The sequence below is a fragment of the Pteropus medius genome, unplaced genomic scaffold, assembly GCF_902729225.1.
Source record: "Pteropus medius unplaced genomic scaffold, Ma_sr-lr_union100, whole genome shotgun sequence".
Taxonomy (NCBI): Eukaryota; Metazoa; Chordata; class Mammalia; order Chiroptera; family Pteropodidae; genus Pteropus; species Pteropus medius.
In genome coordinates this window covers 20,675,127-20,689,282 of record NW_024340849.1, presented here as the reverse complement: position 1 = coordinate 20,689,282, position 14,156 = coordinate 20,675,127, and the positions used below count along the sequence as shown (strand labels likewise).

Here is a 14,156-nt window from a genome sequence, read left to right as displayed (position 1 = left end):
GCATGTGATGAATAAATGGAAGGAATAGGTCGTTCGATCTTTTGTAGAATGGTGTTCCATTTGATTTTTTGGCATGTGAATGTCAATTTCCTAAAGGGAGGGTTTTGGCTGTGTAATTTGAATTTTACATTAAAACAGTTTACAGTTAGTTAAGCTAAATGCACAGAAATACGATCCACTGTTGGTAAACGTGTCAGTACCCTGACAGTTTCAATTATGATAAATTTGTTTCTCAGAAAGAATATTATCAACGGTAGCATTTTTGTTTCAAGTAAAAAATAAGACTTAAAAAGTTATCACTCTATCATATTTCCTAATATTGTTAGCAATATGAATGTTTTTGTGACAATGGTCTGAATGAAATAAGATTAGGTGAGCCCTACAATTGTCCCAGCTGACTGCCTTGAGAGTTTCCAAGCTTCAGCACAGAGGAGAACAAGGCGGAGCCCAACAGAGCCCCTGGACCGAGGAAATGGAGCTGACAGTCCAGAGACCAAGGTGGTGAGAATTTGTAGGACGGAGGGCCAGAGACTAGGAGCTGAGAGAGGAAACCCCAGGTATCTAGAGAGGGATCCATCATAGTGGTTATCAATAAATACATGTGAGGAAATTATCTGAGGCTGGGGAAAGAACCATCCAAAAGAACGAGAGAGGACAACGTCTAGCACTCACTCACAAAGAGACAGGAACAGTGCCTGTCCCCAACAGCCAGAGTGTAAAACCTTAGAATTCAAGAGGCATTGTGCCCAAGAACCAGAAAGGTCTTGCCTCGGTTGTGGGGAACAGTTAGCCCTAGAGATAGCCCTGTTCTGGAGGTCCTTATCTTTTCATAAAAGCAAGGTCTGAAAGGATCAAATGTTTCCAAGTAACATACCTGCATCCTAGAACGATGCCCGATGTTATTCACAGGAATACAAATATATCTCACACCTGGTAAGGTAAAATTCACAATGTCTGACATCTAAACAGAGTGCCAGGCATACAACAACAAAGCTAGAAAACACGACCCACACGAGGAGAAATATCAATCAATCAAAACCAAACCAGAACTGACCTAGATGTCAGAATTGTCCAATAAGGATGGTAAAACAGTTATTATAACTTTATTCTATATGTTAGAAAAATCAAACAGCAACTTAGAAGATATTAAAAACAGACCCCAAATGAACTTCTAGAGATGAAAAGTATACTGAATGAAATTACCAGATAATTAGTCATGCTGTATTTAAATGTCATTGAAATCCTATATGCTTTTGAGATACATAAGAAAAAACAGTTTCTTGAAACTTTTTAAAAATGTATATAGTGTATACTGAGACATCATGTAAAATATATTTCTTCCTATGGCCACAATTCAAAGTTTTAGAATCAATAACATAGAGCCTTATAGGTCAAGGTAAAAACACTGAATTTTGCCCTGAGGGAGCCAGAGCAACACTGAAGGGTTTTGAGGAGAGCAGTTACATGATCCGACTTGTGTTTTAAGAAGACAAACTGACTGCTCTGAGAATAGTCACAGGGCAGCGGGGCTAAAAGCAACAAACATGTTTCCTACGGTTAGAATAGTCCAAGTAAGAGAAGACTCATATGTAGCCTGACACCTCAAGCAGCCAAACTGTGTAACCTGCTGAGATAGAATGAGGTTTTCCTCAAAAATTAAAAATCTGGGCTTCTACATCCCTAACATTTGAATGACAGAGACAGCTAATCGGCTCTGAAAATATGTTGTTCCTCCAAATCATCGTATAAATCGTCAAGAAACCAGTATTAGTTCATATTGTACACATTTTTGAAAATCAAAGTGCACTTTGCTTTTTATTTTTTACACCTATAGCACCTGGTCTTTCTAGGTGGTCTCCCATCCAAGTACTAGCCAGGCCCGACCCTGCTTAGTTTCTAAGATCAGACAAGATTGGGCACCTTCAGGGTGGCATGGCCATTGCATGACCTCAAAGTTCACTTTGAACTTTATCTTTTAAAATAAGTAACAAATTCATACAGTTCAAAATACAAAGACACGAAAAGGTATACATTAACGAAACGGCTTCCTCATTTCTCCCAGACACTCAGCATTATCTTTACACATCTACCGCGTAAAGGGACGGCTTTACCCCCTCATTAGTTATCTCTGTTTTTTGAGGGAAATGAACAGATGGGTGAAATTTGAGATGGACTTATAGGACAGAAATGACAATTCTACAATGTCTGTGATGATGGCAGCACTAACAAAGGGGCATATTTTTCAGCCTTGGTGGCAGGATAGAGATCATGGTAAAGCAGCTTCAAAGATGATTTCCTTGAGTCTGTCTTAAAGGATAAACGGGCTTTGCAAGGAAGGAAATGAAGAAGGTACAGGCTAAAAGGAGGAACAAAATTAGTTGATAAAATACAATTCAGGGTTTATCTCTTTCCTTTCTACCTCCTGGACTATTGCTGCTCAGAGGTAACTCACCTTGCTTCAGCGATGCAAAGATCATTAAACACCACCTGTCCGACCTACAGTACAAAGTTATCATGATGCTCAGATGAAATAGTGGATGTGGGAAACACAACTCTACCTCATTTTAAAGTTAGATTGCTATTACTGCCACCTCTTCCTCCACTAAAATCAAATGCCTTTAAGGACCTAATCATACTGCTAGAGCTTTACTTATTTATTTTAAGACATAGGTGGGATGCTTGGGATGCTTTGAGTTGAGCTATTATTTCATGATATAAAAGAAAAGAATGGACTGAGGTAAAGGAAGGAGAGAGAAAAGGCTTGTGGGCTCTCATATCCTGGGCAAGAGGAGGTACCCAGTGAGGACAAGAGTTGAGAGGAGGGAAGCTGGGACAACCAAAAATAAATGTTGCCAAATTTGGCCCAGATATACAGCTCCACTGGGGAGAGAAAGTGGTGCTTGCTTTACCTCTTATCTTATCTACTTAAAGTATTAGACATGTCCAAGAAATAAAGCTATAAATAGTGTTTGGGAGGCAAAGTGGCATTAAATATTCTTATTGAAAGTAAAAGCTGCTACTTCTACTTCAGGCTAAGGTGGAATAACAGGAATTAGATTTACTCCTCTACCTGAAATAATGAACAACCAAAATATATGAAAAAATGGTCCTCAAAACTCTGGGTATTTGGCAGTGAAGGAAAGTGATCCCAGAGAAATAGGAAAACCAACCAGATGAGCCCTGTGATTGACCCATCTTTCTTCCTCAAGAGATTACAGGACAAAGAGTAAGAATACAGGAGGACGCCAAAAGTTGAAGAGAGTCCAGTCCAGCATGAAAGGAATTTGGAATTTCCCACCCTAACAATAAGAAAAACCTAAACAAACTGAAAACCAACAACTCTTTTTAGATCCAGCAGAGAACTAATATCACAGTGCAAACTGCTGCCCAAAATACTGGAGAGATGGAGAGGCAGACACAGAGAATCACAACTAACCTCAATAGAAGCTCAAGAGCAAAAACCTTCAAAGGAACCAATGCTGGTGTTCCTTTCACCCAATATATCATGTCTGGCTTTCAACGAAAAATTACAAGGTGTACTAAAAACAAACACACACACAAACACGCACACAAACAAACAAACATAGTTTGAAGAGATAGAGTAAGCATCAGAACCAGACTGGGATTTAAAACAACTGTGATTAATAAGGTAAGGACTCTAATGAAAAAAAAAAAAAGGAAAACATGCAAGAACACATGAGTAATATAAGCGGACAGATACAAACTCTAAGAAAGAATCAGAAAGAAAGGCTAGAAATAAATAACACTGTCAAAAAATTAACAGTGCCTTTCATGGGCTCATCAATAGACTAGGTAGGCATGGTTGAGGAAAGAATCAGTGAACCTAAAGAAATGTCGATAAAAACCTCTAAAACTGAAATGCAGGACAAAAAAGAATGAAAAAAAAAAAAAACCCAGAATGTTCAAGAACTGTTGGGCAGTTACAAAATGTTTAACATGCATGCAATGGGAATACAAAGGGTGAAGAGGAAGGAACAAAAGAAATATTGGAAACAATAATCACACAGAATTTCCCTAAATTAATGACAGTCATCAAACCACAGATTTGAGAAGCTCTGAGAACACCAAACAGGATAAATACTAAAAATATCCACATCTAGGCATATCATATTCAAATTTAGAAAATCAAAGACAAAGAGAAAATCTTGGAAAAAGCCCAAGGAAAAAAATCTTACCTATAGAGGAGCCAGGATAAGAATTACACTGGACTTCTCTTCAAAAACTATGCAAGCAATAGAAGAGTAGAACGAAATATTTAAAATATTATTTTAAAAACTCCACTAACCTAGAATTTTGTACTTAGCAAAATTATCCTTCAAAAGCAAAGAATATAAAGACTTTCTCAGACATACAAAATAAAGGGAATTACTTGACAACTGACCTGCCTAGCAAGAAATGTTCAAAGAAATTCTTTGGAAAAAAAGGAAAATGATGTAAGTCAGGAACTCAGACCTGCATAAATTAAGAAAGAGCATTAGAGAAGAAATACGTAAAGGTAAAATAAAATATTTTATTTTTCCTATTTGAACAATTTGTTCAAAATAACTAACAAAATATTCAGTGATTACAGTTATAGATAAATTAAATAAAAGAAGTATCATAAGAGCTGAAGAGAAGAGTTGGGACTAGTCTATTATAAGATGCAGTGGTATAGAGTTATTTGAAAAAGGACTTCGATTAGTTGTAAATATATATTGCAAACTCAAGGGCAACCACTGGAGAAAGAAAAAAAAAACAAAAGTATAATTGATATGTTGAGAAGAAAAAATGAAATAATATAAAATGCTCCATTAAAACTAGAGAAAGCAGAATAAGAGTAAAGAAAAAGGTCATTGGCAACAAATAGGAAACAGGAGGAAATATGGTACACATTTACCCACCTATAGCGATAATCGCTTTAAATATCAATGGTGTAAATGTACCAATTAAAAGACATCAACTTGTCAGAGTGGATCAAATAAAACAGGACCAAACCAAATGTCTATAAAAAACCCCACTTTAAATATAAAGGCACAGAAAATGAAAAGGAATGGAAAAGATGCACTGTGCTAACACTAATTAAAGAAAGGTGGAATCATTATATTAATTTCAGACAAAGCGGACCAAGCCATATTAATTTCAGACAAAGCAAGGAAAATTATCAGGGATAAAGAGGGGCATTACACGATAAAGGGATCAATTTTCCAAGAACACATATAATCCTTCATGTGTTCGCCCTTAACAATAGTAAGTCAAAATATTTGAGGCAAAACCTGATAGAACTTCGAGGTTCAGAACTAGATACATTCACAATATAGCTGAAGATTTCAACAACACTCAGTAATGGACACATCCAGCAGGCACAAAATCATAGGACACAATGGAGCTGTACAGCACCATCAACCAGATCCAACTGACAGCTACAGCATACTTAATCCAGCAACAGAACACACATTCTTCTGAAGCTTACACAGAACATTAATCAACGTAGGCCACATTCTGGGCCATAAAACATAGATTAACAAGTTTAAAAGGACAGAAAACATACAAAGTATGCTCTCAGACCACAACAGACTTAAACTGGAAATCAGTAACAGAAAGATAGCAAAAAAAAAAAAAAAAAACAGCAAAAAACAAAACAAAAAAAATACCTCCAAATACTTGGAGATTAAACACCATACTTCTAAATAACATGGGTCAAAGAGGTTTCAAGAGAAAATTTTAAATATTTTTAACTAAATGAAAATGAAAATACAACTTATTGAAATTTGTGGGATGTAGCAAAAAGCAATGCTTAGAGGAAAACTTACCGTTGACTGCACACACAAGAAAAGAATATCTAACATCAATAATCTAAGATTTTACTTTAGGAAACTAGAAAAGAGGAGAAATTAAATCCAAAGTACACAAAAGAAGATAATAAAAATTATACTTGTACACAAATGTTCATAGCAGTATTATTCATAATAGCCAAAAAATGGAAAAAGTCTAGATGTTTATCCATGGTGGATGGATAAACAAAGTGTGAAATGCATACAATGGAATATTATTTGGTCATAAAAAGGAATGAAGTATTGATATATGCTACAACATCATTGAACCTTAAAAATATTAGGCTAACTAAAATAAGCCAGTCACGAAAGGCTACATATCCTATGTCTAGGCAAATATATAGACAGACAGTAGATTAGTGGTTGCTTATACACCAGGGGTGTGATAGATGGGAGAAACGAAGGTTGGTGATTGAGAACAGGTATGGAGTTTCTTTTTGGGGTGAGGATAATGTTCTAAAATTGATTGTGGTGATGGTTACACAACTCTGTGAATATGCTAGGAACCACTGGATTGTACACATTAAATAAGTGAACTATATGGTATGTGAATTATATGTCAATGAAGCTGCTACAAAAAAAAAAAACTATGCAAGACAATATCAGGAAGAATGCCATCATGCCCTTGTCTTTGTTAATATGTCATTACAGAAGCCAGAGAACCCCACACTCACCCAGACTCTCATGCCATTAGGATCCGAACATTCCCTAATTTAACATTTCCTATTATCTCTCAACCCTCCAAACCCTTCCTCTGCAATGCAGGGTCCATTCATGTCAGCAAATTCTCCTATGTTATCATCCAGTTCTCTGAAATTTCCCTTCCATGTCTTGATCTAGCAGAAAAGTGGCTTCTCCTTTGAGGACCCCTGCAACCGTCTCAAGTGGATTTCTCTCCCACTCCTTCCACCACTGGACCATTCGATGATTCTCCCTCCTATCTCCCTGAAAACCCTCCAGCTCCTAGTGTCGGATTACACCCCACTTACTGCAGTCATCTATAAACCTGCGGGTCACTCCCCTCCTTCCCTGAAGTAAGCTCCTGGCTCACCATCTCTCTACAATGGCGCACTCCTGTTATAACTCTTAGGGACCTCAATATCTTCATGGATGGCCCTTCCAATCCTGGCCTCTCAGCTCCTTGACAACCTCTCCTTTCATAATCTTGCCTTTCCTCCCTCACTCAGCACCCACTCTATGAATGCGCCTTAGGCTTTAGCATTAAAAATCATCACTCTTCTCAAAGTTGTCCGTAATCGGTCTTCACCGTCTCTCCTCTAGTCTCATGAATCCCTCCAGCCAGGCCTTCATCCTCACCAATCTGCTGAAAATGCCTTTGTCCGGGTCCCCAGTGCCTTCCGCATTGCCAAGTTCAGTGGCCAGAACTTTTACTAGACTTTTTGTCCTCTTCCCCTGAAGAAATGCTATACGAACAACACAGATTAACAGAATCATTTTACATAACCTATTTGAGATTAACCACTAACTCTTTAACTGATGGGCTTCTTAAAAATGGTTCCAGCATTCCTCAGAGATTTCTATTAGGTGGAACCTGGACTTCCACCCACATCTAGCAGTAGTCAGGTACTCCCCTTCGCCAACCAGTACAAAGCCAGAGGAAGCCTGATAAAACAGATTTAAATAAATTCAAGTCTCCTAATATCCCAAATGTCCAAGATTTAATAAAAGAAAAAATCAACAGATCCCAATGAGGTGACACATATATTAGAATCAGATCTGGCAGGGATTTTAAAGCAGCCATCATAAAAAATGTTTCAATAAGCGATTACGAACATGCGGAAACAGTTGAAGAAAACAGTCTCAGCAAAGAGATAGGAAGAATAACAAGATGGAAATTTTAGGACTGAAAAATACAATAGAAACCTCCCCAGAATGAAAGCATATGCCTATACGAACACATACACAAATGTTTATAGCAGTATTATTCTTAAGTCAAAAGGTGGAAACAACCCAGAAGACTATCAACTGGTGGATGGATAAACGGTGTCATATATCCACACAACAGAATATTAATTGGCCATAAAAAGGGATGAAGTATTGATATACGGTAGTCCCTATCCACAGTTTAGTTTTCTAGCTTGTTACCCACCGTCAACCGTGGACTGAAAATATTAAATGGAAATTTCCAGAAATAAACAGTTCATAAGTTTTAAATTTCACACCATTCTGAGTTGTGATGAAGTCTCACACGTCCTGTTCCATCCCGCGTGGGATGTGAACCATCCCTCTGTGCACTGTATCTGACTATGTACACTACCGCCTGTTAGTCACATAGTAGCCATCTCGGGGACCCAATTGACTACCACGGTATTGCAGTGCTTGTGTCCAGGTAACCTTTATTTTGCTTACTAATGACCCCAAAGCCATTCACATATGTTATAGTTGTTCCATTGTTATTGTTACTCTTTTGTGCCTAATTTATAAATAAGCTTTATCATAGGTTTGTAGGTATAGAGAAAACAGTATAGATAGGGTTCAGTACTATTGAGGGTTTCAGACATCCACTAAGGGCCTTGGAATTTTCCCCGCGTACAAGGGAAGACTGTATGTTACAATGTAGGTGAACCTTGAAAACATTAATGTGGCCAGTCAAAACAGGCCACGTATGAGTTTATATGAAATGTGTAGAATGGGTAAATATATAAACAGAAAGTAGATTCGCAGTTGCCCACTGCTGGGGTGTGACAGATGGGGAAGTTGGTGGTGGGTGATTGCTAATGGATACGGGGTTTCCTTTGGGGGTGCAGATAATGTTCTAAAATTGATTGTAGTGATGGCTGCACAACTGCGTAACTATACTAAAAACCAATGAATTGCACATATTGACTGAGCGAATTGTACATGTGTAATAGGTTGAATTGTGTCCCACACACAAAAAGATATGTTGAAGTCCTAACCCCGAGTACCTCAGAATGTGGCCGTATTTGGAGACAGGGTCTTTGCAGAGGTCATCAGGGTAACATGAGGTCATTAACGTGGGCCCCCATCCGCTGTGACCACTGTCCTCACAAAAAGGGGAAATTTAAACAGACACACATAGAAAACAATGTGAGGAGACACGGGGTGAAGATGGCCATCTATTAGCCAGAGAGAGAGAGGCCTGGGGCAGACCCACCCCCCAGAGCCCTGAAGGAGAACTAACTCTACTGATACCTCGATTTCAGACTTGTAGCCTCCAGACCGTGAGAAAACATGTCTGTTGTTTAAGTCGCTAGTTTGTGGAACTTTTTTACAGCAACCCTAGCAAACTAAAACAGTCTGTAAACTACATCTCAGTAAAGGTGCTACCAAAACATAAACTACAGGCTGTCGACAAGAAACTCACTTTAAATACAACATAGTTACTACGGCCATGCTACCCTGAACACGCAGAATCCCATCTGATCTCGGAAGCTAAGCAGGGTTGGGACTGGTTAGTACTTGGATGGGAGACCACCTAGAAAGACTAAGTGCTATAGGTGTAAAAAAAAAAAAAAAAAAAAAAAAAAAAAAGAGAAATACAACATAGGTTGAAAAGTAGAAACTGTTCTAGACATTTGTGATAGTACGGTTAAGAACAGAAAGTCCTAGCCTTCCTGGGATTTACATTAGAGGAATGGCTGGGTGTACCAAGGAATGTGGGTGAAGTGCCTGAAGAAAGGCAGCCACCCAAGCCAGGTTACACCTACGTTTACATTTCTGGAAATAAGAGGAAAGGAGCTCCTAGAGACAGAAAAATAATCGTGTCGTTACAAAAACCAAGGAATGGGAAGGAACTGAGTCAAAAGCAGATGTTCAAGTTAGCAAAAGTCAAGTCTGTGGAACTTGATGATTATGTGCGTTTTTTACTTTGAGAGTAATTTCTGGCAGCATTCCAAAGATGTTAGTTACTCCCGTCATTCTTCTGTTGCACCTACTTAATACTCAGCCTGGATAAAAGGCTTTACCAATGAACACTGAAGAAAAGACCCTCACATAAATGGATACTGCTGTGAAGTCTATGGTGTCCAACTCACTGCTGTTTTAGTCCACTCTCGTTCTCATTCTGCAGGATCGCTGTTTCAAATAATTCTGCTGTCTGTACCACCATCCTCACCCCCTCCCTTCTAAAACTGGCCACCTCATTTGATTCTCAAAAGATGCAAAAGCAAAACCATTAGATGAAAACTCTCGCCATCCAAATGGCACACATGCCTATATCCTTACCATCCCTCATCTGCCTGATACGGATCCCAACTTCCTCCTCCTGCTCAGGAACCGATGACCTTGGCCAACCCCTCCCACCCCTCCTCCTGATTCCATCCCACTAGACTCGAGGTTCTCCCATTTAAAAATATTCCCCCAACCATACACAGTTCTATCGCTACAACCTCGCCCTCTATCACAGGCAGTTTTTGAGTTGCCCACTTCATTACTTTGCAGTCCTCACCCCACTGCGACCTGGGTACAACCCTTATCGTTCCACTGCAATTATTCTTTGATTAAATTGTGGCCTGGTTAGGAAAGCTGAAGGAGGATCTTAATTATCAAAATTCTTAAGTTTTAAGATGCATATTCACTCTTCCCCCACATTTTAAAGGACTACATCTCACAACAAATGGGATTGAATGCAATGGGTCACATTTTAGTTTTTGTTTAAAGGTGTCTTAGATTCAATCAGGTATAGATATAATCAAATATTGTTTTTGAAATGTTTTTTTTTGTAAATAGATACTTTTACATTATAGCAAGTTTCTAGCTCCACTGATCATGCTTCCTGAAATCCTGTTCTTTCGGCCTCTGTGACACCGCCCCGATCTCTGATACCACACTATCTCAGCGGCTCCTTCTCAATCTTCTGGTGTTCCTTTCTAGGTCTCTTTTCTTACTCACCGACTTCTCTAAACTCTTGAACTTTCATGGTCTCAGTACCAATCACAAGTTGCAGGATAAGCCTGTAGCTCATCATGGCATGTGGGCATGAATTCCAGAGACAGCGGGTTAACTGATTCTTGTTCTAGTTCCAAAGTACTGAGTCCGACAATGATAGGTCAAGTTGTTAGCTTTGAGTGACTGAGGGTGACAAATTAGAAGTTTACCCTTTACAACTGTGTTGTGTAGCTACGTGTGATGTACCTGTCCTGGATGAGGTATTCCTCCGTATATTGAGTAGGTTACATGCGGAACTTTCTCAGCCTTATATATTCAGTAGGCTGAGCCTACAATGGGTCGCTTAAGCTTTCATGTTTAATACCTACTCACACACTATGCCCACTGTGTACACCGCTCTACCAATCCCCCATTCCCAGCTCTTGCCCCTGTAAGTTCTTAAAGTCTAGAAGGTTCAGTGCACTGACATCCTCTCAACTTCCCAGCACCTTTCACCTCTATTATCCGTCCCAAACATGTACGCACCTCCTCGTTTTCCTTTCTTGCTGAATACCTCTTACTCAGGTATTAAATGATTTCCACAGTCAGCATAAGTCAAATACAGTTACCCATCATTTTTTCATTCACAAATATTTATTGAGCACCTACTACACACCACACCATGTTAGGCTCCAGGAATCAAGTGAAATAAAAGCTCACTCCTGCCCTCATGGAGCTTACAATCTAGTAGGGGAAACAGACAGTACATAGTGGACCAATATATTAAACACACAGGTTATGATAAGTGCCATGTAGGTAGGACATAAATAGAGCAATGTGATAACGATAGGAAACATCTACTTTATAAATAGAATGATCAAGAAAGGCCTCATTTGTGGTTACATGCTGGGTTTGAAGCCTGGCTCCCCACTTACTAGTTGCATGACCTTAGGCAAGTCATACCCTCGGAACCTGTTTCCACATTTGTGAAATGGAGATAATCATGCCAAATTCAACAAATGCTGTCAATGAGAACTCTTTGATGTCTCCTTACTCCTTTACAAGGCCCTTCATGATTTCTCACATACTTATTCCTGAGCAAATTTCCAGCCATCGTGAATACATTCAGCCCTCTCTTTACTTGACACTTATAATCAATTCTTCTGTTCCTTCTTGTATGCTACTCCATGACATCAGTTAGTTGCCTCATCTATGTGTTACTGTAGCACCCTCTACTTCACCTTGCACTGTTGCATTTTAATGTTTCACTCATCTGCATATTATACAGGATAACCTAGTGAAGGTAGGCACCTACCCATCTTGTGTTCCAAGTGCCTGATACAATGCCTGGCACATAACAGAATCTCAAATACTTGATGGCTGAGACTTTTGTAAGCCAAAAGAAGTAGAGAGGTGAAAGACATGGAGGAAAGAGGGAAAGTCTGATGGAATTAGGTCATGGAGATGACAGGAAAGAGAGTCAAAGACCTATGTGGCTGACTTGGTGTTCAGGACCACCTGATCCTGAGATGAAAATAAAGAATGAAGGTGGGCACAGGTGGAGAGAAATGCTGAAGTTCAAGATCTTCTGACTGAATTAGAAAGCAAGGTCAACCACTGAGTGTGGTTTGCAAAGTACAGGTAAACATTTGTAGTAACTGATGAGAATGGGCAAAAGAACCATGCAATGCCAAGTCAAAGGACTGACAGGTACCTCCAAGGGAGGGGTCCGAGGATATGTTCAAGGCTGTGATGATGAAGGAGCAGTCTAAGTTGGACAAGAAGAGTAAATGGAAGGGGTAAAAGAGTGGTAGGGAGTTTCAGGGAAAGGAAATGTTAGAAGTGAGGGAACCAAAAACCTTTCAGGCTAATCTGTTAGATGGAGCATCCAAAAGAACATTAAAGTTATTGAGAGTAACAGAATTAGAGATGGCAATAACACTGAGAGTTAGGAAGCGAAGCAAGCCTTCAGCAAGTCAGAGACTGATGAGGAGATTACTTGGTAACAGTAGCTGATAGTATTAGCATCTTGGCATAGGCTGCAAAGGGGCAGGTTTTGTCAGAAGTCTTGGGAGAAATTTAGAAATTATGCCAGAGAGGAATGAGAGCAATTACCATGTCCTGAAATATGTAGAATGTGAACACAGATCACACTGGTGAGAGCTGCAGGGAATGGGGGCACTTCAAGTGACAGCCGAGCACGGTTTAGGGAGAGTAGGTGGGTCGGCAACTGGGAATGGCTAGAATATACACAGGATGATGACAAGTGAAGATGAAAATGGACAAAGGAAGTTTGCACTTCTTAAAAGACTGCAGAAAAACAAAGGTGTTTCATGGATGCTTCCTTTCTGAAATCTCGTGCCTACCGAGTAACCATTGTCTCCTCTAAAAGACTAATGTCCATTCTGCCTCCTGTCTCTCTTAATAGCACTATTATCTTGGTTACTCAGGGTTGAGAAGTAGACTCAGTCCTTACTCCCACATCCATCCACACACTGAATCTGGAGTATTCCTTTGAAATGGCCCCGGTACCCACTCCTCTTATTCCTGTGGCCATTGTTGAAATTGGTTCTCATAATTTTATGTCTAGATGCCCATATTGGTCTCCTAAATAGCTAACCTAATTAATGCCGCTTCAGCTTAGAGGGCTTTTGGGTCAGGCCTAATTTAGACTCTCAAGTCCACTGTGAAACTTACCTAAAGCTGTTTCTGCATTTGGAAAAGGGGAGAATATCACTTTCCCTTGAAGAGATGTTATAAAGAACGAGACTTTTTTTGTAAAGTTCTTAGCATGATGTCTGTAGGTAAGAATTCTTGATTTTTGACAACTTGATAAGCCCTTTGAGGTCTGGGACCAGATCGTTTATACTACTGTATCCCACATGCACTTAGGAAACATACTGAATATGTCTGAATAGTTTGAAGGCCAAAATAAGCAGCACATTCTACTTTACAACATAACAATACTTTTCTTCATTTAAGAGTTAAGCTTTGAGTACTTAAAGGAAGCTTTAAAAGGCACTCAAAAATAAAAAGCAGTTTGAGATATAATGTGGTATGCCAATCAAGAAAATACACCTTAAACATCTGAAAATAACAATGTTTGTCTTCCCCCACAGGTGCCTTTAGAATGCCAAGATCTGATTGGAAACAAAATACAAAGTGAAAAGCAAAAGCTTGGCCCAGCTTTTGTTGCTGTTTTAGCCTTACCACATTTCCAGTTTGTGTTGGACTGCCTCTGGCTCAGGAGATTCAACTGGCTTTGGGGAGCTCAGGACCAAAAGGGAGCCTATAAGAAGAGGGGGAAAAAAACTGGCTACTAAGGGCTGGCCCTAGGCACAAATGGCTTTTTTGTGTGTGTCAAGATTTTCTAAGAATGGAAATTGTAGTCTGGCAATGGGCTACTTCACAGTGCATGTAAAACTATGTGAAAAATCACTTGGATAGCCATACATAGGTGTTAGGTATTTCTGGACA

General features: G+C 39.3%; 1 pseudogene; it reads right to left on the bottom strand.

Annotated features, from left to right (window-relative positions):
- Positions 1-1,825: 1,825 nt before the first annotated feature.
- LOC120590424 (uncharacterized) lies at positions 1,826-1,944 on the bottom strand (annotated as a pseudogene).
- Between the last annotated feature and the right edge of the window lie 12,212 nt (positions 1,945-14,156).